Raw genomic sequence first — 24,672 nt, forward strand, 5'->3', positions numbered from 1 at the left:
AACCTTCCCTTCCCTTCCCTTCCCTTCCCTTCCCTTCCCTTCCCTTCCCTTCCCTTCCCTTCCCTTCCCTTCCCTTCCCTTCCCTTCCCAAACCTTCCCTTCCCTTCCCTTCCCTTCCCTTCCCAAACCTTCCCAAACCTTCCCAAACCTTCCCTTCCCTTCCCAAACCTTCCCAAACCTTCCCGAACCTTCCCTTCCCTTCCCTTCCCTTCCCTTCCCGAACCTTCTCTTCCCAAACCTTCCCAAACCTTCCCTTCCCTTCCCAAACCTTCCTTCCCTTCCCTTCCCTTCCCTTCCCGAACCTTCCCTTCCCTTCCCTTCCCTTCCCTTCCCTTCCCTTCCCAAACCTTCCCTTCCCTTCCCTTCCCTTCCCTTCCCTTCCCTTCCCTTCCCTTCCCTTCCCTTCCCTTCCCTTCCCTTCCCTTCCCGAACCTTCCCTTCCCTTCCCTTCCCGAACCTTCCCTTCCCTTCCCTTCCCTTCCCTTCCCTTCCCAAACCTTCCCTTCCCTTCCCTTCCCTTCCCTTCCCAAACCTTCCCTTCCCTTCCCTTCCCTTCCCTTCCCTTCCCTTCCCTTCCCTTCCCTTCCCTTCCCAAACCTTCCCTTCCCAAACCTTCCCTTCCCTTCCCTTCCCTTCCCTTCCCTTCCCTTCCCTTCCCTTCCCTTCCCTTCCCTTCCCTTCCCTTCCCAAACCTTCCCTTCCCTTCCCTTCCCTTCCCTTCCCTTCCCTTCCCTTCCCTTCCCTTCCCTTCCCAAACCTTCCCTTCCCTTCCCTTCCCTTCCCGAACCTTCCCTTCCCTTCCCTTCCCTTCCCTTCCCTTCCCTTCCCTTCCCTTCCCTTCCCTTCCCTTCCTTCCCTTCCCGAACCTTCCCTTCCCTTCCCTTCCCTTCCCTTCCCTTCCCTTCCCTTCCCTTCCCTTCCCTTCCTTCCCTTCCCTTCCCTTCCCTTCCCTTCCCTTCCCTTCCCTTCCCTTCCCTTCCCTTCCCAAACCTTCCCTTCCCTTCCCTTCCCTTCCCTTCCCTTCCCTTCCCTTCCCTTCCCTTCCTTCCCTTCCCTTCCTTCCCTTCCCTTCCCTTCCCTTCCCTTCCCTTCCCTTCCCTTCCCTTCCCTTCCCTTCCCTTCCCTTCCCTTCCCTTCCCGAACCTTCCCTTCCCTTCCCTTCCCTTCCCTTCCCTTCCCTTCCCTTCCCTTCCCTTCCCTTCCCAAACCTTCCCTTCCCTTCCCTTCCTTCCCTTCCCTTCCGAACCTTCCCTTCCCTTCCCTTCCCTTCCCTTCCCTTCCCTTCCCTTCCCTTCCCTTCCCTTCCCTTCCCTTCCCTTCCCTTCCCTTCCCTTCCCTTCCCTTCCCTTCCCTTCCCTTCCCTTCCCTTCCCTTCCCTTCCCTTCCCTTCCTTCCCTTCCCTTCCCTTCCCTTCCCTTCCCTTCCCTTCCCTTCCCTTCCCTTCCCTTCCCTTCCCTTCCCTTCCCTTCCCTTCCCTTCCCTTCCCTTCCCGAACCTTCCCTTCCCTTCCCGAACCTTCCCTTCCCTTCCCTTCCCTTCCCGAACCTTCCCTTCCCTTCCCTTCCCTTCCCGAACCTTCCCTTCCCTTCCCGAACCTTCCCTTCCCAAACCTTCCCTTCCCGAACCTTCCCTTCCCAAACCTTCCCTTCCCTTCCCTTCCCTTCCCTTCCCTTCCCTTCCCTTCCCTTCCCTTCCCTTCCCTTCCCTTCCCTTCCCTTCCCTTCCCTTCCCTTCCCTTCCCTTCCCTTCCCTTCCCTTCCCTTCCCTTCCCTTCCCTTCCCTTCCCTTCCCAAACCTTCCCAAACCTTCCCAAACCTTCCCTTCCCTTCCCTTCCCAAACCTTCCCAAACCTTCCCAAACCTTCCCAAACCTTCCCAAACCTTCCCAAACCTTCCCTTCCCAAACCTTCCCTTCCCTTCCTTCCCTTCCCAAACCTTCCCTTCCCGAACCTTCCCTTCCCAAACCTTCCCTTCCCTTCCCTTCCCTTCCCTTCCCAAACCTTCCCTTCCCTTCCCTTCCCGAACCTTCCCTTCCCTTCCCTTCCCTTCCCTTCCCTTCCCGAACCTTCCCTTCCCTTCCCTTCCCTTCCCTTCCCTTCCCAAACCTTCCCTTCCCTTCCTTCCCTTCCCTTCCCTTCCCTTCCCTTCCCTTCCCTTCCCTTCCCTTCCCTTCCCTTCCCTTCCCTTCCCTTCCCTTCCCTTCCCTTCCCTTCCCTTCCCTTCCCTTCCCTTCCCTTCCCGAACCTTCCCTTCCCTTCCCAAACCTTCCCTTCCCTTCCCAAACCTTCCCAAACCTTCCCAAACCTTCCCTTCCCTTCCCAAACCTTCCCAAACCTTCCCTTCCCTTCCCTTCCCTTCCCTTCCCTTCCTTCCCTTCCCTTCCCTTCCCTTCCCTTCCCTTCCCTTCCCTTCCTTCCCTTCCCTTCCCTTCCCTTCCCTTCCCAAACCTTCCCTTCCCTTCCCTTCCCTTCCCTTCCCTTCCCTTCCCTTCCCTTCCCTTCCCGAACCTTCCCTTCCCTTCCCTTCCCGAACCTTCCCTTCCCTTCCCTTCCCTTCCCTTCCCTTCCCTTCCCTTCCCTTCCCTTCCCTTCCCGAACCTTCCCTTCCCTTCCCTTCCCTTCCCTTCCCTTCCCTTCCCTTCCCTTCCCTTCCCTTCCCTTCCCTTCCCTTCCCTTCCTTCCTTCCCTTCCCTTCCCTTCCCTTCCCTTCCCTTCCCTTCCCTTCCCTTCCCTTCCCTTCCCTTCCCTTCCCTTCCCTTCCCTTCCCTTCCCTTCCCTTCCCTTCCCTTCCCTTCCCTTCCCTTCCCTTCCCTTCCCTTCCCGAACCTTCCCTTCCCGAACCTTCCCTTCCCTTCCCTTCCCTTCCCGAACCTTCCCTTCCCTTCCCTTCCCTTCCCTTCCCTTCCCTTCCCTTCCCTTCCCTTCCCTTCCCTTCCCTTCCCTTCCCTTCCCTTCCCTTCCCTTCCCTTCCCTTCCCTTCCCTTCCCTTCCCTTCCCGAACCTTCCCTTCCCTTCCCTTCCCTTCCCTTCCCTTCCCTTCCCTTCCCTTCCCTTCCCGAACCTTCCCTTCCCTTCCCTTCCCTTCCCGAACCTTCCCTTCCCTTCCCTTCCCTTCCCTTCCCTTCCCTTCCCTTCCCTTCCCGAACCTTCCCTTCCCTTCCCTTCCCTTCCCCTTCCCTTCCCTTCCCTTCCCTTCCCAAACCTTCCCTTCCCTTCCCTTCCCTTCCCTTCCCTTCCCTTCCCTTCCCTTCCCTTCCCTTCCCTTCCCTTCCCTTCCCTTCCCTTCCCTTCCCTTCCCTTCCCTTCCCTTCCCTTCCCTTCCCGAACCTTCCCTTCCCTTCCCAAACCTTCCCGAACCTTCCCTTCCCTTCCTTCCCTTCCCAAACCTTCCCTTCCCTTCCCTTCCCTTCCCTTCCTTCCCTTCCCTTCCCTTCCCTTCCCTTCCCTTCCCTTCCCTTCCCTTCCCTTCCCTTCCTTCCCTTCCCTTCCCTTCCCTTCCTTCTCTTCCCTTCCCAAACCTTCCCTTCCCTTCCCTTCCCTTCCCTTCCCTTCCCTTCCCAAACCTTCCCAAACCTTCCCGAACCTTCCCTTCCCTTCCCTTCCCTTCCCTTCCCTTCCCGAACCTTCCCTTCCCGAACCTTCCCTTCCCGAACCTTCCCTTCCCTTCCCTTCCCTTCCCTTCCCTTCCCTTCCCTTCCCTTCCCTTCCCTTCCCTTCCCTTCCCTTCCCTTCCCTTCCCTTCCCTTCCCTTCCCTTCCCGAACCTTCCCTTCCCGAACCTTCCCTTCCCTTCCTTCCCTTCCCTTCCTTCCCGAACCTTCCCTTCCCTTCCCTTCCCAAACCTTCCCTTCCCTTCCCTTCCCTTCCCTTCCCTTCCCTTCCTTCCCTTCCCTTCCCTTCCCTTCCCTTCCCTTCCCTTCCCTTCCTTCCCTTCCCTTCCCAAACCTTCCCTTCCCTTCCCTTCCCTTCCCTTCCCAAACCTTCCCAAACCTTCCCAAACCTTCCCTTCCCTTCCCAAACCTTCCCAAACCTTCCCGAACCTTCCCTTCCCTTCCCTTCCCTTCCCGAACCTTCTCTTCCCAAACCTTCCCAAACCTTCCCTTCCCTTCCCAAACCTTCCCTTCCCTTCCCTTCCCTTCCCTTCCCGAACCTTCCCTTCCCTTCCCTTCCCTTCCCTTCCCTTCCCAAACCTTCCCTTCCCTTCCCTTCCCTTCCCTTCCCTTCCCTTCCCTTCCCTTCCTTCCCTTCCCTTCCCTTCCCTTCCCGAACCTTCCCTTCCCTTCCCTTCCCGAACCTTCCCTTCCCTTCCCTTCCCTTCCCTTCCCTTCCCAAACCTTCCCTTCCCTTCCCTTCCCTTCCCTTCCCAAACCTTCCCTTCCCTTCCCTTCCCTTCCCTTCCCTTCCCTTCCCTTCCCTTCCCTTCCCTTCCCTTCCCTTCCCAAACCTTCCCTTCCCAAACCTTCCCTTCCCTTCCCTTCCCTTCCCTTCCTTCCCTTCCCTTCCCTTCCCTTCCTTCCCTTCCCTTCCCTTCCCTTCCCTTCCTTCCAAACTTCCCTTCCTTCCCTTCCCTTCCCTTCCCTTCCCTTCCCTTCCCTCCTTCCCTTCCCAAACCTTCCCTTCCCTTCCCTTCCCTTCCCGAACCTTCCCTTCCCTTCCCTTCCCTTCCCTTCCCTTCCCTTCCCTTCCCTTCCCTTCCCTTCCCTTCCCTTCCCTTCCCTTCCCGAACCTTCCCTTCCCTTCCCTTCCCTTCCCTTCCCTTCCCTTCCCTTCCCTTCCCTTCCCTTCCCTTCCCTTCCCTTCCCTTCCCTTCCCTTCCCTTCCCTTCCCTTCCCTTCCCTTCCCTTCCTTCCCTTCCCAAACCTTACCTTCCCTTCCCTTCCCTTCCCTTCCCTTCCCTTCCCTTCCCTTCCCTTCCCTTCCCTTCCCTTCCCTTCCCTTCCCTTCCCTTCCCTTCCCTTCCCTTCCCTTCCCTCTTCCCTTCCCTTCCCTTCCCGAACCTTCCCTTCCCTTCCCTTCCCTTCCCTTCCCTTCCCTTCCCGAACCTTCCCGAACCTTCCCTTCCCAAACCTTCCCTTCCCTTCCCTTCCCTTCCCTTCCCTTCCCGAACCTTCCCTTCCCTTCCCTTCCCTTCCCTTCCCTTCCCTTCCCTTCCCTTCCCTTCCCTTCCCGAACCTTCCCTTCCCTTCCCTTCCCTTCCCTTCCCTTCCCTTCCCTTCCCTTCCCTTCCCTTCCCTTCCCTTCCCTTCCCTTCCCTTCCCTTCCCTTCCCTTCCCTTCCCTTCCCTTCCCTTCCCTTCCCTTCCCTTCCCTTCCCTTCCCTTCCCTTCCCTTCCCTTCCCTTCCCTTCCCGAACCTTCCCTTCCCTTCCCGAACCTTCCCTTCCCTTCCCTTCCCTTCCCGAACCTTCCCTTCCCTTCCCTTCCCTTCCCGAACCTTCCCTTCCCTTCCCGAACCTTCCCTTCCCAAACCTTCCCTTCCCGAACCTTCCCTTCCCAAACCTTCCCTTCCCTTCCCTTCCCTTCCCTTCCCTTCCCTTCCCTTCCCTTCCCTTCCCTTCCCTTCCCTTCCTTCCCTTCCCTTCCCTTCCCTTCCCTTCCTTCCCTTCCCTTCCCTTCCCTTCCCTTCCCTTCCCTTCCCTTCCCTTCCCTTCCCAAACCTTCCCAAACCTTCCCAAACCTTCCCTTCCCTTCCCTTCCCAAACCTTCCCAAACCTTCCCAAACCTTCCCAAACCTTCCCAAACCTTCCCAAACCTTCCCTTCCCAAACCTTCCCTTCCCTTCCCTTCCCTTCCCAAACCTTCCCTTCCCGAACCTTCCCTTCCCAAACCTTCCCTTCCCTTCCCTTCCCTTCCCTTCCCAAACCTTCCCTTCCCTTCCCTTCCCGAACCTTCCCTTCCCTTCCCTTCCCTTCCTTCCCTTCCCGAACCTTCCCTTCCCTTCCCTTCCCTTCCCTTCCCTTCCCAAACCTTCCCTTCCCTTCCCTTCCCTTCCCTTCCTTCCCTTCCCTTCCCTTCCCTTCCTTCCCTTCCCTTCCCTTCCCTTCCCTTCCCTTCCCTTCCCTTCCCTTCCCTTCCCTTCCCTTCCCTTCCCTTCCCTTCCCTTCCCTTCCTTCCCTTCCCAAACCTTCCCAAACCTTCCCAAACCTTCCCTTCCCTTCCCAAACCTTCCCAAACCTTCCCTTCCCTTCCCTTCCCTTCCCTTCCCTTCCTTCCCTTCCCTTCCCTTCCCTTCCCTTCCCTTCCCTTCCCTTCCCTTCCCTTCCCTTCCCTTCCCAAACCTTCCCTTCCCTTCCCTTCCCTTCCCTTCCCTTCCCTTCCCTTCCCTTCCCTTCCCGAACCTTCCCTTCCCTTCCCTTCCCGAACCTTCCCTTCCCTTCCCTTCCCTTCCCTTCCCTTCCCTTCCCTTCCCTTCCCTTCCCTTCCCGAACCTTCCCTTCCCTTCCCTTCCCTTCCCTTCCCTTCCCTTCCCTTCCCTTCCCTTCCCTTCCCTTCCCTTCCCTTCCTTCCCTTCCCTTCCCTTCCCTTCCCTTCCCTTCCCTTCCTTCCCTTCCCTTCCCTTCCCTTCCCTTCCCTTCCCTTCCCTTCCCTTCCCTTCCCTTCCCTTCCCTTCCCTTCCCTTCCCTTCCCTTCCCTTCCCGAACCTTCCCTTCCCGAACCTTCCCTTCCCTTCCCTTCCCTTCCCGAACCTTCCCTTCCCTTCCCTTCCCTTCCCTTCCCTTCCCTTCCCGAACCTTCCCGAACCTTCCTTCCCTTCCCTTCCCTTCCCTTCCCTTCCCTTCCCTTCCCTTCCCTTCCCTTCCCTTCCCTTCCCTTCCCTTCCCTTCCCTTCCCTTCCCTTCCCTTCCCGAACCTTCCCTTCCCTTCCCTTCCCTTCCCTTCCCTTCCCGAACCTTCCCTTCCCTTCCCTTCCCTTCCCTTCCCTTCCCTTCCCTTCCCTTCCCTTCCCTTCCTCCTTCCCTTCCCTTCCCTTCCCTTCCTTCCCTTCCCTTCCCTTCCCTTCCCTTCCCTTCCCTTCCCTTCCCTTCCCTTCCCTTCCCTTCCCTTCCCTTCCCTTCCCTTCCCTTCCCTTCCCAAACCTTCCCTTCCCTTCCCTTCCCGAACCTTCCCTTCCCTTCCCTTCCCGAACCTTCCCTTCCCTTCCCTTCCCTTCCCTTCCCTTCCCTTCCCTTCCCTTCCCTTCCCTTCCCTTCCCTTCCCTTCCCTTCCCTTCCCTTCCCGAACCTTCCCGAACCTTCCCTTCCCTTCCCGAACCTTCCCTTCCCGAACCTTCCCTTCCCTTCCCTTCCCAAACCTTCCCTTCCCTTCCCTTCCCTTCCCTTCCCTTCCCTTCCCTTCCCTTCCCTTCCCTTCCCTTCCCTTCCCTTCCCTTCCCTTCCCTTCCCTTCCCTTCCTTCCCTTCCCTTCCCTTCCCTTCCCTTCCCTTCCCTTCCCTTCCCTTCCCAAACCTTCCCTTCCCTTCCCTTCCCTTCCCTTCCCTTCCCAAACCTTCCCTTCCCTTCCCTTCCCTTCCCTTCCCAAACCTTCCCTTCCCTTCCCTTCCCTTCCCTTCCCTTCCCTTCCCTTCCCTTCCCTTCCCTTCCCTTCCCTTCCCGAACCTTCCCTTCCCAAACCTTCCCTTCCCTTCCCTTCCCGAACCTTCCCTTCCCTTCCCTTCCCTTCCCTTCCCAAACCTTCCCTTCCCTTCCCTTCCCTTCCCTTCCCTTCCCTTCCCTTCCCTTCCCTTCCCTTCCCTTCCCTTCCCGAACCTTCCCTTCCCTTCCCGAACCTTCCCTTCCCTTCCCTTCCCTTCCCGAACCTTCCCTTCCCTTCCCAAACCTTCCCAAACCTTCCCAAACCTTCCCAAACCTTCCCTTCCCTTCCCTTCCCAAACCTTCCCAAACCTTCCCTTCCCAAACCTTCCCAAACCTTCCCAAACCTTCCCTTCCCAAACCTTCCCTTCCCAAACCTTCCCAAACCTTCCCAAACCTTCCCAAACCTTCCCTTCCCAAACCTTCCCAAACCTTCCCAAACCTTCCCAAACCTTCCCTTCCCAAACCTTCCCAAACCTTCCCAAACCTTCCCTTCCCAAACCATCCCTTCCCAAACCTTCCCAAACCTTCCAAAACTTAAATAAACCAAACTAAACCAAACCAAACCAAATAATCCCAAACCTTCTCAAATCTTCCCAAACCTTCCCTTTCCTTCCTATAAACTTTTCTTATCTCAACCCATAAATTTTCTTTTACTGTTCTGATCCACAACAGCCACTAGGACCATAAAGGATAACAACAGATCTGACCATGTTAAAACAAAGCAGGTGCAAACATTTATTGTATTAGTTGAATAGTCCCTGGTTAGAATGTTGATTTATTTGCTTTCAGATTTGCTGCATATTTTCTCACAGTTGTGTTGTGCAGCACCTTCCTTTTATTATATATTTTATTATGGCATTATTATTATTTTTTATTTTATTTATAATTTCACGCTGTGTATATTTTCTGAAATAAATAAACATCCCTGTGGTGACGTTTGCTGTCTCTGAGGGCTAAGCTGAGGTTATCATTTTGCTGTGCTGTGTATCACTGGCTCACAATATGAGAAAATTGGTGGTTGTCAGACAAATCTGGTGTTTGTACCCAGACCTGCCATCATCTCTGTACTCTTGGAATCAACTCTCAGAAACTATTATTAATTGCACCCTTTACCCTTTTTCCACAGAGAGCTAATCTGCGGGGACAAGGAGGGACAATTTACCCTGCTCATTCACCTTCCTTTTCTTCTTCCTCTTCCCCTTCCCCTCATGGCTGGTTAAAACAGAGAATTTTGAATATCTTTGGCATATTCCAAACAGCATGTGCCTATTGCCATGTCCCTGAGTGTGTGCCAGGCCTTGTTTAGGGTTAAAGAACTCTTTAAGATCCTCCCCTAGAGATCTGTCTCGAGGTTGGATAGATGTGAGCAGCAGGATGTGGGTGATAGTATGGGCAAGGTCTTATCACACTTGGCATCTCCAGCGTTTTGGAATTTTGCTCCTGAGCAACTGCATCCTGAAAAAATAAGTAAAAGATCTGGAAAAAACTATGTTGTCACCCTGGGAATTCCACTGCAGCTGAACCAGAGAACCAGCTCAGGCTGGTGTCAGTCACCCCTGGACACAAGAAATACTGGGTGAAAAGCTCAGCTTGTTTAGTAAAAGAAGAAATTTCTATGGAGAAGGGGAAAGAGAAAGGAATGGAGCAGGCAGAACACTCCAAAGCAGGGTCGTCATGAGGAGGAGGAAGAGGCCGAACTCAAAAATGAGGCAGTGGCCACCTGATCCTTATCCCTGAGAGAACTGTGGAATATGCAAAAAGACTGCAGTCATCTTCCAGGTGAGCACATCATCACGTGGCTGCTCCAGCACTGGGATAAGGGCACTAATAGCCTGGAATTAGAGGCAAAGGAAGCCAAGCAGCTGGCAATAAACCTCAACACAGGGAAAGAAAAACAGAGAAACAAAGGGGCTAAGCTAAATATGATTCCTGTAGAAAATCAGGAGGAGTTAAGTGCTTAACAGTAATTTTCGGAATTTTCTTTGGGCAGAGGCAAATTACACATGGTATTATGGTATTTTTTTAAAAAATTACTTATAATGTCATTACTACACAGGTAGTTAATCATTTTGTCTGAACTGACTGAGCCAGATCTTCCCCTTTCTGGTTGTGTAAACCAAATGGGAATATTGTCTTTGTGCCCATTGATGTTTTAAGTGTGTTTCCCACTAAAATACAGTACTGGGTTCAAGGTGAAATTTTTATTGAACTACTGATGGCACAATTGTGGACAATATATGCCTACAGAAATGACATGAGGACCCCCAAGGTCCAGTTGTTAACTGAAGCTGCCAGATAGTTTTAAACAAATTGATTAAGTCTTTCCTACAGACACTTTATTTTGGTATTAACAGTCTCGATTGCTGTTTTTTTTTTTATTAAACCTCACTTTTTATGGAAAGCTTTTTATAAAGTAGATTTAGAAATAGTTTAGTTATTCTTCTAATGTATTTTACCATATTTTGTCAGTCAAATTTCAGTCTTGGAGAGGTAAGATGGGCTGCATTGATATTTCTGGGGATAGCTATTGGTGGTAGAGGTGTATTTAAAGTAAATTCTTGAATTTGTTGGGGGAAAAAAATTTGATACTACTTGAAGAACAAAGTTTGAACACCTGTTGAATGAAACAGATTTTTGCACAGATCCAGTCGTGTGTCACTGAAGTCCTGAGAAGTTTACAAGTCTTAAGGGAAGACTTAGAGGTGGGTGTGGTTTAAACTCTTAAGTGAACATAAAAATACACAATTGGATTAATTTTAATCCAATTTCTCTGAAAACAGCTTATTTTTTAACAGCTGCAAGCCAACTTAAAGTCAATTACTGAACTATAATATAGTTTGTTTGTTTGTTTTAAAGTAGCCTGAAATGAACTTTTGTCATGAGGAAATTCTTACTTCATCCTCTTTTACTTTGCAACATGCAGTAGAATATAAGTGTTATTTAGCAACATCAAAATACCAAAACATAAAATTAGTGCTTGCTTATTAGGTTTCATACTTGGAGGTTTTTTCATTTCATGAGATTATATCACCAGAAAAATAAGTATTTTTACTTTTTTGTTTCTCTTCTTTTGTGCAGTTTTCAAGTATAACATAAAAAAACCCCTGTCAATACTAGAAATTAGTCCCTTTTTTTTCAGTTATGAGATGAAATAAAAGTTCTAACAGATAAAATTTTAGTATTATCTATCCTGTCTTGGTAAGACCCTTTGTCAAGAGGAAATATAGTTGCATAAGGATAGGGCTCTGGATATGATTTAAAAAATCATGACAAACTGTGACATGGATTTCAAAACTGAAATGAAATAAACAATTTTTATGAATGTATTTTTTATTTATCATCAAAATAAAAGACAATAAGAAATTTTCAACTTAGATTATAACCCCCCTGTTCAGTTTCCTTTGAACATAAATTTAAAAACACATACTTTCTGAGGATGTCCTGAGTTTAAGGAAAACAAAAAATGGTCTTCCTTTGAAAGACTCTTTGAAATAACTCTGATGTTATATATATTCTTGAAACTATTCGTGAAATAAATGCCCAAACAGTATGTTAGTAGTGTCAACTTTAGTAGACTGTTAACTCTTATGAGTGAACAGTATTACTTTTTCCTGATAAATGAAAGTTAGTTTGTTAGCATAGATGTTAACACGTATGTTGATATAAATTTGAATAAAAATATACTTTATTCAGTATAACTAATGATCTAGAAATTGTAACCCAATGTCTCAGTTGAGCTTTCAGTGATGGTTGGGTAGTTTATTGTATGGATCAGACCATTCCCGAGGAATCCACTGCCACTGCTCATATAATAGAGGAAAATTTTCTGTGGAAATGCTCATGCCAGTTAAAAAATATCACTAGAAAATGAAACCCTAATTAAGATCACATTTTTTTATTTAGTGATTGTCTTCAGTATACACTGAAGCTGCAGGATAGAGGATTTAATGCCAAAGGAGTTAAACTAAGAAACACATGCAGTTCTGCTACAGCAATGCAGATTTACCCATGGTGTTCATGCTAAACACATCCCATTTATGCACAGTCAGGAATCTTTATGATAGAAAATCTTTCATGCTTATTTCTTGCTGTTCTGTCTACATTTTTCCTCTTAACACTTTCATTGAGTTAATAATCAAGAAAACTTTCTGTATGATGTTAAAGAGTCTGCTATGAGGGTCAAACATCCTATTCCCTATTAAATTAAACTTACCTAAGTAAATTACTTTTTTTAAAGCTAGTTACATTATTTAATTATTGCAAATCAATATTTCCAACATTTTTCCTTCTGTGGTCTTTATAGAATCCTTAAGATTTTTCTTTCTCTGTTTCTTATGTGTATTGCTCTTTCTGTCTTTGAGACAAATTTGCCAATTCACTTCAGTTGCCTTTGGTTTAAGATTGTAAAAGTTGTTTGGTTGATATCTTTTGAGTTAGTGAAAACACTGGTCCTTACGGTTTCATTAGTTGGCTCAGAAAAGTGAATATAGCTCATTACACTTTGATAAAAACTTACAATTGCCTACAAAAAGAATATAGATCCTGGAAATAAAACTCAATCACCAAACATTGGCTCTTGAATTTCATGACATAGGATGTGTCACAGTGGAGTTATACTTTGGATAATTTGTCAGTTAGGAGAAGTCACTCCATGAAGCTGGGTAACAAAAGCCTCAGTGTTTTTCAAACTAACAAATAAACTAATATTCTCATGGCAGAAACAGGTCTTAAGGGTGTTATCAAACAGGGTAGGGAGTATTTAAGAGAAAAACGTAAACAAAGCAGTGATGGGCAGAGCTTGAAACATCCCATGTTATGGAAGAAAACCTCCCCTGACCTCTGCAACTCTTCACATGGACTTGGGCTTTGAATGAGAAACTCAAGAAACTCTTGTAATTTTATTCTAACTTGCATAGTTGTTGGTAATGTTCTTGAGGGTAATTATTAAACATTAGTAATTGTCATGGTTTGAGATAGCCCCAAAATCTAATTCCCTATTCCTAGCGCCCTGTCACATCTCAATCCAATGTGAGATGGGGTTTTTCCAGACAAAACACACCAGACTCCAAATGGGGGAAAGGGAGTATATATTACAATGACTGTAGAAATAAATATTATAATACATTATACACACGATCACAACTATCTCTACCATGACATATAGTATTTACAATGGATCAGATCTCTTCTCCCCTCCAAATAAAAGTCCAGGAGGGAAGAAGGACAGATCCCTTCCAGTCTCTGAGCAGAGGATCTTCTACAGCAGCAGTCATCTGTCCTCTTCACATGCAGCAACTGATAGCTGGATTTCTGCCAGCACTCATGAGGGGGTATCCCCCTCAGCCACCTGTCTTCAACGAGGGTCTTCCTCCGTGGGCTACGTCACCCCAGACAAGGTCATTCCACCACGGTCATATCACGAGATGCAGGGGGGTCTTCGTGACAGTCTGGTATCTCCAGGAGATTCAAGCTCCTTGCAGGGCCTCTGTGCCCTGCCTCAGGCTGTGAGCTTCCCTGTAGCTTGCAGCAAGAGAGGGCTCCAAGGTCAACCTCCCACCCACTGTCCTGGCTGAGCTCTCAGGACAACGGAGCTTCTTAGCTCCTCTCTCTGCAAGTGCTGTAGCACTCCAAGGCTCTTTTGAGTAAGAGTCCATCATCTTCCTCCTTTCTCAGAGGTCTCAAAGGAGTTTGGGGGGGGGTATGGTTCAGTTCTTACCCCCAAAAACTCTGTAGCTCTGCTGCTGACTCTCTTTTTCTCGGCTCTCCTTCCAGGAGTTCTCTCTGCAGTGCATGCCGTTTGCTGTTTGGTTCAGTTCTTATCTGTCCTGGCTCTTAGCCAGTGTCTCTGGATGCTGCTTCTGCTGCTGCTGTCTCTGCTCACTCACATTTATGCTGTTCCAGGTCCCCGCAGGCCCCCACTGGGGGCTGGGGGCCAAAGCACCCCCTGTGGGGCTCTGAGCCCCTTCCTCGTGGTTCACAACATGACCACCTCTCCTACACCAACCCAAACTACAACTCTTCTCTTCCGTTTGCCTGTGGTATGTTTACATTTTGCAGGAGCGCCCATTGGACAAAACTTCAAAACTTCCAGGGGTTTTACCATTTTCTTAGCCTCTGGGGGAAAACAAGGTTCAAACCACTACAGTAATTTAATAAAATTTACAGGATATGATTGTACAACAAGTGTGTTTCCCCCTATAAAAGTTTCTCCAGGGAAGAAAATTAGCCTAAAATAATCCTAAAGAAAATCCACTCTATTGTATTTGTCCAGAAAAGATAACAAATAATTAGCTACTTACTACACTGAAACTGATAAATTAGAAGGGTATTTTTCTAAGACGAAACTTTTTTTTTTCTTCCTGTATTCTCAGAATATACTGGTGTTGTGGAAAAAAAAAGAATAAAAAAAAAGAAAAAAGATTGCTCTGAGTGGTTTTTAACATAAATACAGTTGTGTTTTTGTGAGCATACTGCTTAAAAAGACAGAAGTACAAAAAGATATAAGAAAATCTAAGGTCACAGACAGAAAAAGGCAATAGATACCGTGTTATTATCAGCTTTACGATGTTTTTAGGAATTAAATAATTTATAAAAAACACAGATCATTCCACCACTCTTGACTGTCCCCAGCACATCCATAACTTAACAAGGCTGCAGTGTTAGATGCTAACATTCCCCTTTTTAGCCAAGGGAGAGAAACAGTCATCTAAATTATCTGCTTTAGGTCAGATGACATTTTAGATTAAGGGTGAGATGAATTATTCTTTTACTCACCATCCACAGTAAAGAAAATCTTCGTGACCAGCTCATTATCTGAATTCCAGCAAAATCCATGGGATGGGGCTGATCTGCCAGGTGTTTGCAGATTACTAGCTGCTAAATACGTGATGAGAGGTGAAATTGCTTTTGAATGTCGATCTTCCAGCTGCAATAGAGCCAGGCAGCCTTGGGGTGGAAGAGAGGGAGGAAGTCTGATGCAGCACACTTAGAGCCAAAACCAACATGAACAAATACAGAGTGGAAAAGTTCTTTAACAGCAGTTCAAAACCAAAGATGTGACATTGTCTCTGCCTCAGAAAAACCCTGAACTTTGCTAAAAGCTGGGTGAGCCTTTTGCATGCCTGACCTGAATCTATTTCCCTCTGAAGCAACTTTTTCAAGCTACATTCAGAGGCAGGATAGTTGGTGAGCTGTGAAGAGCTATTTTCATAGTTCATCCTTGGTAATGCTGATCTTCTATTTTTATGTATCCTTTCTTCATTTATTCTTGATAAGTCGAAGCAGATCCTTGCTAGTTCCCATGAATCATTTCTAGGGTACCTGTATCTGTGTTGCAGAGTGGATTCTCCTCATTGGCAAAGTCCCTAAATACTCACTGCTGTGATCTTCATCTCAGTGTTGCATGGCAAAAGAACTTTTTAGGGAAAAAAATCTAATTTTTTTCCCCCTAGGTTCTGTTATATCAATCTCAGGCAAAAGGACTATTCAAGGCCCATTATTGACAGGGAGATTTTGTTGTTCTCTTTGTGGGACTTTGGTAGGATCAAGTCCTGTGCAATAACCTGTAAAACAAACCACAGTCCAGCTCTGAGGTCAAGAGAGTTTATGAGTTCTCCAGGCTTGTTCAGTATCTCAAAACCAAAAAAACCCCAAAACCCAAAAGCCAAAATGTGCTTCCTTTCTGTACGATCTGTGATACAAAAGGCAATACATCAAGCCTTAGTGGTTCAAGTCTGTACAGCTTTAAGTGCCCTAGAAAATAAACAAGGGGGAGATGTAGGGAACCGAGACTATAAGACCCTGAGAGGAACTTAGAAGAGGAACCTGGCAAGATAAATGAGAACATGGTGAGATGTGTCCTTGTGTGGGCAAAACTGCAAGAGTCAGATATTCTAGTGAACAGCAAGTGCTTGACTAAAAGTAGATATAGAGGAAAGTTACTAATGGGAATTTACGGAGGATGTAACAAGGTATATAAACCATGAAAGAATGGTAATATAAATAAAAATAAATAAATAAGAACTGTAAAAAAATCTCATTGTTCCACTCTCCTTGGGGTTCGTGCTTTCATATGCCACACCTTTCTGTAACTTTGGGTTGTACGCTCTGAAATGCAGACAGCAAACATTCTGAACTGATGAGACTCAGCAGATGTCTGGTACATTTTCCTTTGAAGTCTTTGCTCAGAATTTTGAAGCAAAAACTCCATCCCTTTAAATTCATATGTTTACAAAAATTTATATGTGATGAAGCAAAAGAAAATGCAAAAGGAAAAATGAAACAAACAAAAAAGAACCACAAAACCAACTCTTCTGGAGAGGGAAAGGAAAGCTGAATGCTGAAAGATTTTTATGTAGGCTGTTACATCATTACTGAGTTTTTCCTACTTTTTTAATTAATCAGACAATCAAAACCTTGAAGATAAAACCTAGAAAATCCTCCTTAAATTCTGTTTTCTGGACTCATCTGAGGTCTGACATTCTTTTCTTTGTTTCTCTGATGGAACTAGTGACTTCAGCAGATTTTGCATTTTAGGTTTCTCTGATTGTTTTAGAATATCCAACCTGAACTTTGGAGATAGTTTATTTATTGTCGGAAAAATATTAACTAAACTTATCATCTATCACTTTTAATTGAAAGTGTTTTACATTATTCTTTCTTTCTCTTTACATCTGCTGAATTAAAACCCTTTGGCTTTAGGACTTCTAGCACTTTATTTTTTCTTTAGCAGGGTATTTTTCCATGAAAAATAGCTTGTTTTAAATGAATGTAGGATGGCTTGAAATGAAATTAAAAATTAAGTTCTTAATTGGCTTCAGGCAGGATTACACCACCCTCACAAATCCTCATTCTGTTCTCCACTCACATATAAACATCTAAATGATAATTTTCCTCCAATAAATTAAAAGCAGAAGATTTCACAAGTAGGTCATATACTGATAAGTTTCAGGTCACCAACAGTTAGTCTTCGTATATCTCTTTTTACCTGTAATCATTGGGAAATCTTGTCCAGACAAGACCAGTCTGTTTTGCATAATCTTTTTCTTCATGTCACCTGCCTCTGTTTCCCTTCTGTGTATCTATTCCCAGACTGTTTCCTCAGCTGTCCCATATCTTCCTCCCACATGGCACAATCCCAATACAAAATAATATTTGCTAACAGAAAATGTGCTCTTTTTGACCAAAGGTCTACCTACTGTAAAGTACTTTTATTTCCACTATATATTCTTCATCTGGTTATATTATGCTATGGAGAAATGTGAGTCCAGATCAAATTTTTTGTTCTCTAAAAGATCTAGCATATTGGTTCTTTGCATTTCTGGTATGATCCTTTTAGAGTTAGTCTTCAAATTTTTCTGCAGGTTATTAAAATTCTGGAGAGTGAGTAAGAAAATTACTAATTTCTTTTGTACTATTATGGAAAGAAGGCAAGATAAAAATATTTTAAGATTTTAACCATGACTAATTATATAACTTTCCACTTGAAGTTTTATAGATCCATTTTAGATTTTATCCTGAGAATCAAAATCTTAGCAAGTTTCTATAGAGCCTGGTAATCTTAAAGAAAACTAAAATATTTGAGTTATTTGTTTGGTAAGTGGCTTTTTCTTTGACACGCAGTGATAATTTGGCTTAATTCTTTAAAATAAAGTGTGATATACTTTGGATGAATCTTGTACCAGGTTTTATAGGTAAAACTAGCTTTTTGCTAGCATTTAAAGTAAATAATCTGAAATGTCTTTGATTTTCCTTTGTAATGTTTTTGTAAAAATATGATTTGGAGAGCACTCTGCTGTTACGTATATGAACTCAAGCTGGCAACAAGGCTCAAGGTATCAGTATGTAATCAAAATCAAGTACTCACATAATTGTATGCTTTTCTTTGTTAAGTACTTTGAATTCTGCAAATAAGATTGCAGACTAGATGATGTTGTTCTGATATTTTTTCTTTGTTATTAGTGTTTAAAACACAGTATATTCCTCCCCTTCACATAATTTATATCCCTCTTAGCATTCAAAAATGCAAAATCTGAATAGAAAAAAATGGAAAAGAAAAAATATGAAAACTTTTTCTTCTTCTTTTATTTTTTTCTGAAAATATAAAAATATCTTGGTCATGTTCCTGGTAGCAGCTTTTCTTTCTGTCATAGTTCTACCAAAAGAGCCAACCAGCTGAGGGATCCACGTGTCTGATTCACATGTAAAAATGAAAAAGATATAGAGTCCAAAAAATAAAAGCTTCCGGTTTACTGTACATCATTAATGCCCAGTGGGATTTTCATAGTGATTCAGCTTTAGTACAGGTATTTGCTGATGAAGTCAGTGATAAACTTTCCACTGAATTCAGAATTCAGCCCACTTGGAATACTCCTTAAAAAGTCTCGCAAAACACAACATGAAAGAAGAGGGAAAAAAGTCAAACTTATGATGAGAAGTAAATTAAAAAAAAAAAAATACACCCCTCATTTAAAAATCTAAGACCTTTTACATTTTGTTCAACACAGCATAAAGTCAAGCTTTATTCACAATCATGACTTGAGGAAAGGTCTCTTTGCACAGAAGCCTTATTTCCACAGAAGGCCCGATGGAGGATCCAACTCTCATTCTTCAGTCTTTACAGTGCTTTTTTCTCAGCTAACTGTCTAGATAACAGAGGACAGACAGTAATCTTCTTGCGAGTATGAGGTGTCCTTCCAGCTGGGCAGGTGATTTGATTTTTTTTTTACTAGACTCAGAACCTCCTGAAACCAGACTTTTGAGTGTAAAAATTTCTATAATGAAGATGTAACACTCAGGAAAGCCAGAGCATCTTGTGGTTAAGTAGTGAAAAGTGCCTTGACCTCTATTTCTTACAGAATTGATGAGAAAACTCTGTACTTTTTATGTGTGCCAAAGGGTCTGTGGCTTGTGACACACCATTTTAGTTGTAAGAAGATACGCTAATTTTTTCTTGAATCCATTTTGAGGCATTTGCCTTGTTTTTGCTCAATTTGAAGAGTTATAAAAAAAATACTGCTTTTAGAAAACTTTTGAACATCCTGCAGTACATTCGCTTTTCCATTTCTGAGAACAAAATCTGTACTTGCCGGATTACCTAGAAATTGTTCAAACACTGAGGAAATCATGCACTGTTAATAATGGATGAAAAATGAAAACAGTTTCTGAATTATTATGTTTATATTAATTAAAATATATAAAATGAATGCTGGAATTTATGAAAGTAACTTAAAAACATTGAAATATTGAAAATAAATATTTGATTTGATTAATTTAAATTATATTTTCAATTATTTTTTATTAAGTAGCTATTTTTCTTTTAAAACTTTTCCTGTTGATATATTTGAAAATGTATTACCTTACTGAGTACCAAATGTGCACTGATTCTCTCACTCTTCTTTATCTTCAAAAATTGGGTGGACTCTGCTTTAAGAAGTTTCCCGGTGATCTGCCAAATTTTGACACTGTTATTGTAAACTATGCTGAAATATTCCCCCAAAAGCAGATTTATAGCACTACTACAGCACAGGAGTGTATCCTCTACATTGCAAGACTGTCACCGATACTCTCATATATAATTTCCATTTGTAATAATTATAAGGGCTATGGACAGAGGATAAATGAAACATGGATGGCAGAAGTTCTTTTCTGCTCCTGTAATTTTTGGCTTTACAGGAAATCCCTGGGGCTCTTTGTAAGTAACTCAAGGTAAACAAGCATGTTATTTTAGGGTAGCATACCTCTCCAATGTTGATACTCTGGGAGGTGCCACTATTTTGCATCACACCCTTTCAGGGGAAAAATTTTCCACCTCCCTTAAAAAGACATGCTTGAATCTCTGATCCCTTCTCATATTTCCTTAAGGTATCCAAACACAACAACAGAAAATGTCAGAACATTTTAGTAGATTATTATATGAGTAGATTGTTTCACATTTAATTCATCAATACCATTGTATTTAGCAGATTATTTGGTAGATTATTTCTGTGATTTGTGTTACAAAGTCTGTAACGAATCAAATTTAGCTGCTTTGTCCCAACACTTGCTGCAGTGAGCTGTGCAATTAGTACTATCATGGGGTACTTCTGGGGAGGGGGTCAGAGCTGTGTCATGCCTGGGGGGAGGCAGGAGGTTGGGGCCTCAGCATTGAGATGTAGCTGGAAGATGAAAGATGCTGGTATCTGCTTTTCTGAACAAGATGAATAAATAACCCAATGCCACTGTGCTCTCTTGGAGCTTGATATAAAAGTGCACTCTTTAACTTCAATATCACAGAGACATAGAATGTTCTGGGCTGCATGGGACCTTAAAGCTCATCTTGCTCCACTCCCTTCCATTAGACCAGGTTGCTCCAAGCCTCATCCAACCTGGCCTTAGACAATACCAGGGATGACACAATCACTAATTCTCTGGGCAACCTGTGCCAGGGCCTCATGCCCTCACAAGGATGAATTTTTCTCCAATATCCCATCTAAACATTCTGTCTCAGTTTGAAGGCATTCCCCCTTGTCTTGTTACTCCAGGCCCTTGTAAATAGTCTCTCCACGTTTCCTCTTGGTTCCTTCAGGACCTGGAAGGCCACAATTAGATCACCTTAAAGCTTCTTCAGGTTGAACAATCCCAACTTTTCCAGCCTTTCCTCACAGCAGAGCTGCTCCATCCCTCTGATCATCTTAGTGCCTCCTCTGGGCTTGCTCCAGCAGCTCCATGTCCTTGCAGCAGCCCCAGGGCGGGAGGCAGCTCTGCAGGTGGGGTCTCACCTGAGGGGGCAGAGGGGCAGAATCCCCCCTGCTCTGCTGCCCATGCTGTGGGATCAGCCCAGAGCATGGGGGCGTTTCTGGGCTGGGCCATGTCCAGCTTCTCTCCCACCAGCAGCCCTAAGTCCTTCTCCCTAGGACTGCTCTACCTGCTCATCCCCAGCCTGGACTGATCCTGGGGGTTGCTCTAACACAGGTGCAGCACCAGCCCTTGGCCTTGTTAAACCTCATAAGGTTCCCAGGGTCCACTTTTCAGAGCCTCTGGATTCCACCCTATCGTTGTGTGTATTCTTGCAAACAGCTGTGGTGTTGTGCTTTGGTGCTGTGCTGCTCCTTTAGACAACTTTAGGGAAATAAATTGATGTTAATTTGACAGTCCCTGTATCTTTGTCCTCATAAGAGATATCAAAATGCTCTTTGTCAAAGTATGACTGATTAAATGGTAGAACTGTTCTACAGAGCTAAGAAAAAATTGATTGGCCTGACCAAAATATTCGTTTATTCATTTAGGTCAAGCCTTTGTTGCCATACTGTGATTAATTTTTTCTCATTAATTTTTATTTTCATAAACCTCTGCACTTCCAAGGTTTTCTGTAGGCCCCCAGGCAGAGATGTTAATCGCATAAATACCTCTCAACCTTATACTGCATCTAACCTGAAAAAAAATTAAGTAGATTTGGGTAAATATCAGTGTCATAAGCCAACATCTGTTTCATATTAAATTTGCCACTGTTCCCAATACTGAACCTCCTCTGGTTCTGAAGGAAAACTCTTGTTTGTCTCTGCAGGAAGAGACATAAAAACAAATTTATGTCCACGCTTTTGAAAGTCTTGGGGTTTTTCTATGAAGCTTGTTCAATTGACCACCTGGTTACCAAGGTTCCAGGAATTTTCTTTCATTTAGTGTGTCAAAGTTAAATGTTGTTCACAATATCTGGCCAAGTTGGTTTTTGCAGCTACTTCTGAAATAGCAGGATTCCACACTTTTCTTTGAGGGCTCTTTACAACTCATACATGGCTCTTCTGTTACTGTGGAAAATTAAAGGATTTTTTTTGACCATTAATAAAATATAAGTAATGTAATAGGCAAGCCAATTGTAAGGAGTGTTACAAGGAAATTCACTAATGCACAAAGAAAATGCCAGCCAAATTTTACCCTGACATTTATTTTAACAGCAGAGCAATATTTTTTTCCAGAAACATGTTTCCAGGAACTTCAAATTTTAACAGCAATGACATCATTCCATTAAAATATTTTCCTAGTAAAATCTAAGAAATGTTTACTTATTTTACAGTTTAACATAAACCAGTGAATTAACAATTTGAAAGGGTTTCACAAAATTAATGAATTCTTAATATACCATAATAAAATTAAGTTTTTTCAATATAGCCTGCAAAAACTGTCTTTTCCCATGAAATGATTAAAATATATTCACAGAAGAAGTAAATAAGACATTCTGGACATCTGCCTGGTTATTTCCTTCAATTATTTCTGAAAGAGACAGTAATGAAAGTGGATGACAGTAATAAAATGGGAATTCTCACTCTAGAAAAATTTTATCTCATGGAAAATAGTTCAGAGAAAAAAAAAACTAAGAAACTAGGTTTTGTAAACATTGAATGTTATGTAAATATAGAATTTAGGTTCCAAGCACAATATATTGGAAGAATAAACCATTTATATATGGCAGCAGATAGAGCCTACTGTTTTGGATAGATACCTACCTGCAGCGTGAGCTTCTCCAGAACACATTTATGAATGATTCTGAGGTCAAAAAGGGAAGAAAAAAGAAAATATGAAAGTCTGTCATTAAGCTGCTGGTCTTCACAACCTATTTAAAGCAATTTGTATTGATGGGTGACTGGGTAAAGTGTGTGACTTGTGACTACAGGTTCCTGGTTTGATGGTAACACATTCTCGTTTTCCCCAGCTGTACCTGCAAGCCTGTGGTAGTCATTATTATACTTCACAATTAAAGGTGATATCAGCACCACAATACATGGCGACTAACATGTATCTGCAACTCAGTGTGTTATGACATGTTATTTGCCTCATACATGGAATTATTACAGGACCAATGAGGTTGCAAAAGCCCTCCCAACCCATCGAGTACAACCTATGCCCGATTCCCACTTTGTCACCCAGACCAAGTCACTGTCCAGTCATTCCTTAGACACCTCCAGGAACAGGGACTCCACCACCTCCCTGGGCAGCCCCTTCCAATGCCTGACCCTTCCAGCAAGAAATGCCTCCTAATGTCCAACCTGACCCTCCCCTGGCACAGCTTGAGGTTCTTTTCTCTCATCCTGTCCCTTGTTCCCTAGGATTGGAGCCCGATCCCTTGCCTTGGATCTCCCTTCCTGTCAGGGAGTTGCAGAGAAGGTCCCCCCTGAGCCTCCTTGTCTCCAGGCTGAGCCCCCTCAGCTCCCTCAGCCGCTCCTGGTGTTCCAGACCCTTCCCCAGCTCTGTTCCCTTCCCTGGACATGCTCCAGCCCTTCAATGTCTCTCTTGTCTGAGGGGCCCAGAACTGCCCCCAGCACTCGAGGTGTGGCCCCAGCAGTGCCCAGCACAGGGACGGGCACTGCCCTGGGCCTGGGACACACCATGGCTGGGACAGCACAGGGACCATTGGCCTCTTGCCCACCTGGGCACACCTGGGCTCATGTCCAGCTGCTGTCACAAGCATAAATTAGGTTTTTTGCACCTAGTGAGTGAAATCAGGACGAACTGCTTGGAGGAAAATGCTTCCCAGTGTCCAGTGCCCAGTGCAACATTTTATGGTTAATGTCAAAGCAATAAGTCTGTCTGAAAGAGCAGTGGGCCCTTGTGAGTGTGAGAGTCAAAGCTTTTATAGACCAACATCTGCTTTCTGCTGGATAAGACCCTAAAGCTTCTTATTTTGGCTGATGTTTTAGTGTTTAATCTGTTTTGCTAAGGAGCCCTGATATGAATGTTAATATTTTATAGTATGATGTTTCTTGCAAATAGCAAGAAAGCCCAGGAGCATGTCTGAAATGAAGTTCCTGGAATTTTCTGAACAAGGCAGAAGGCCGTATTGGAAGAAATTTTTCATCATTATTCACAAGAATTTTTCCATGCACAGTCTATGGTTTTTAATGGATTAACACTGTTATCTCAGAAGTCTTGAAAGTTAGCCATAATCTGCTTTAATTACCCATAATCTGGGTTAATGAACATCTGAAATAAGTTCAGTAAATTTGATATTCTTCTAGTGCAGAATGGTGCAAAGTTCATAATAGAACATGATTCTATAATAGTCCTGGCAGGTAAAATGTATATATATATATATATATATATCTAACTAAGGAAACCTTGAAGAACGCAATGTACCAAGGAACTCAGGAAAGAAAAACATAAGTAATTTTTACTAATTTAAAGATTCTGTTTTCTCTGTGGTTCCTAGTATGGGAACACCAATGGATGTTTTCACTCCATTTGGTTTTTTATTAATCTTCATGAAAAATACAAGGTCCAATAATCAGATCATTTTAATCATGTTTAGTATTTTAGTACAAATGTACGAGTCATATGTGGATTTTTGAGTAAGACGGCAAAATGTCACACTTCTGATAAAAATATTAAAATTGACACTAAAATATGGGGAAAAAAAAGGAGAGATTGTTTTAGCAGAAAGTAAAGCTTCAAGGAGAATGATAATCAGAAACTGTTTCTATATTATATTTTGATCTAAAAGTCAATGGGTCTCTAAGAACTGTTTTGATAAAAGATTTTGCTTGTGGGTTTAGGGGTTTTTTTTGAATTATTATTTTTTTAAATTATTATTAAATACCATCCATTTCCAAGCAGTTTTGTTCAGGATCGGTCTGTTGAAATGCTGGAATAGAAGGAAGGGAGGATTTTCACCTTAAAATTTATGTCATTTAAACATCCAGTTTTGCAAATGAAGACATAACTGGCAGGGTCTCTGGAGAAAAAGGTTTTTCAGATATTCGGGAAATAGAATAACACAATAAATTTAGTATCAATACCACTCAGAAGAGGTATTTTGTGTTGATTGCACAAGCATATCAAGAGCCTGTCTCCTTTTCAGATTAATTTTAGGCTTGTGTAGCTCAACAATACTATAGTAAGTGCAAATTTTTTCCAAAGTTTTCACTTGCAGAAGGCTGTAAAATTTTATTTTTACCAGAGAACAAAAAATTATAGTTGTCTGCTTTTGCATGTGTATAAAAACAATATAAGAATGTGGAATTGGAATGCTATGGATATGACAACGTTCAAGCAACATAGATTTGTTACAGGTATAGAGATCTGGATGGAAAAAAATGTGCTGCCACAGTCCACTTAAATATTGAGAAACAATGAGAAG

General features: G+C 44.3%; 1 long non-coding RNA gene across 1 annotated transcript; it reads right to left on the minus strand.

The window, feature by feature from the left end:
* Positions 1-489: 489 nt before the first annotated feature.
* Positions 490-4,945, minus strand: LOC127482390 (uncharacterized). The gene is made up of 3 exons (XR_007908589.1): positions 4,858-4,945; positions 4,442-4,466; positions 490-757 (listed from the first exon to the last, which is right to left on the minus strand). It is a non-coding gene; the product is annotated as an uncharacterized LOC127482390 (long non-coding RNA).
* Positions 4,946-24,672: the final 19,727 nt, after the last annotated feature.

Source organism: Manacus candei, unplaced genomic scaffold (genome assembly GCF_025592945.1).
Source record: "Manacus candei isolate 608988 ecotype Guabito, Panama unplaced genomic scaffold, ASM2559294v1 h1tg000087l, whole genome shotgun sequence".
NCBI classification, from domain to species: Eukaryota; Metazoa; Chordata; class Aves; order Passeriformes; family Pipridae; genus Manacus; species Manacus candei.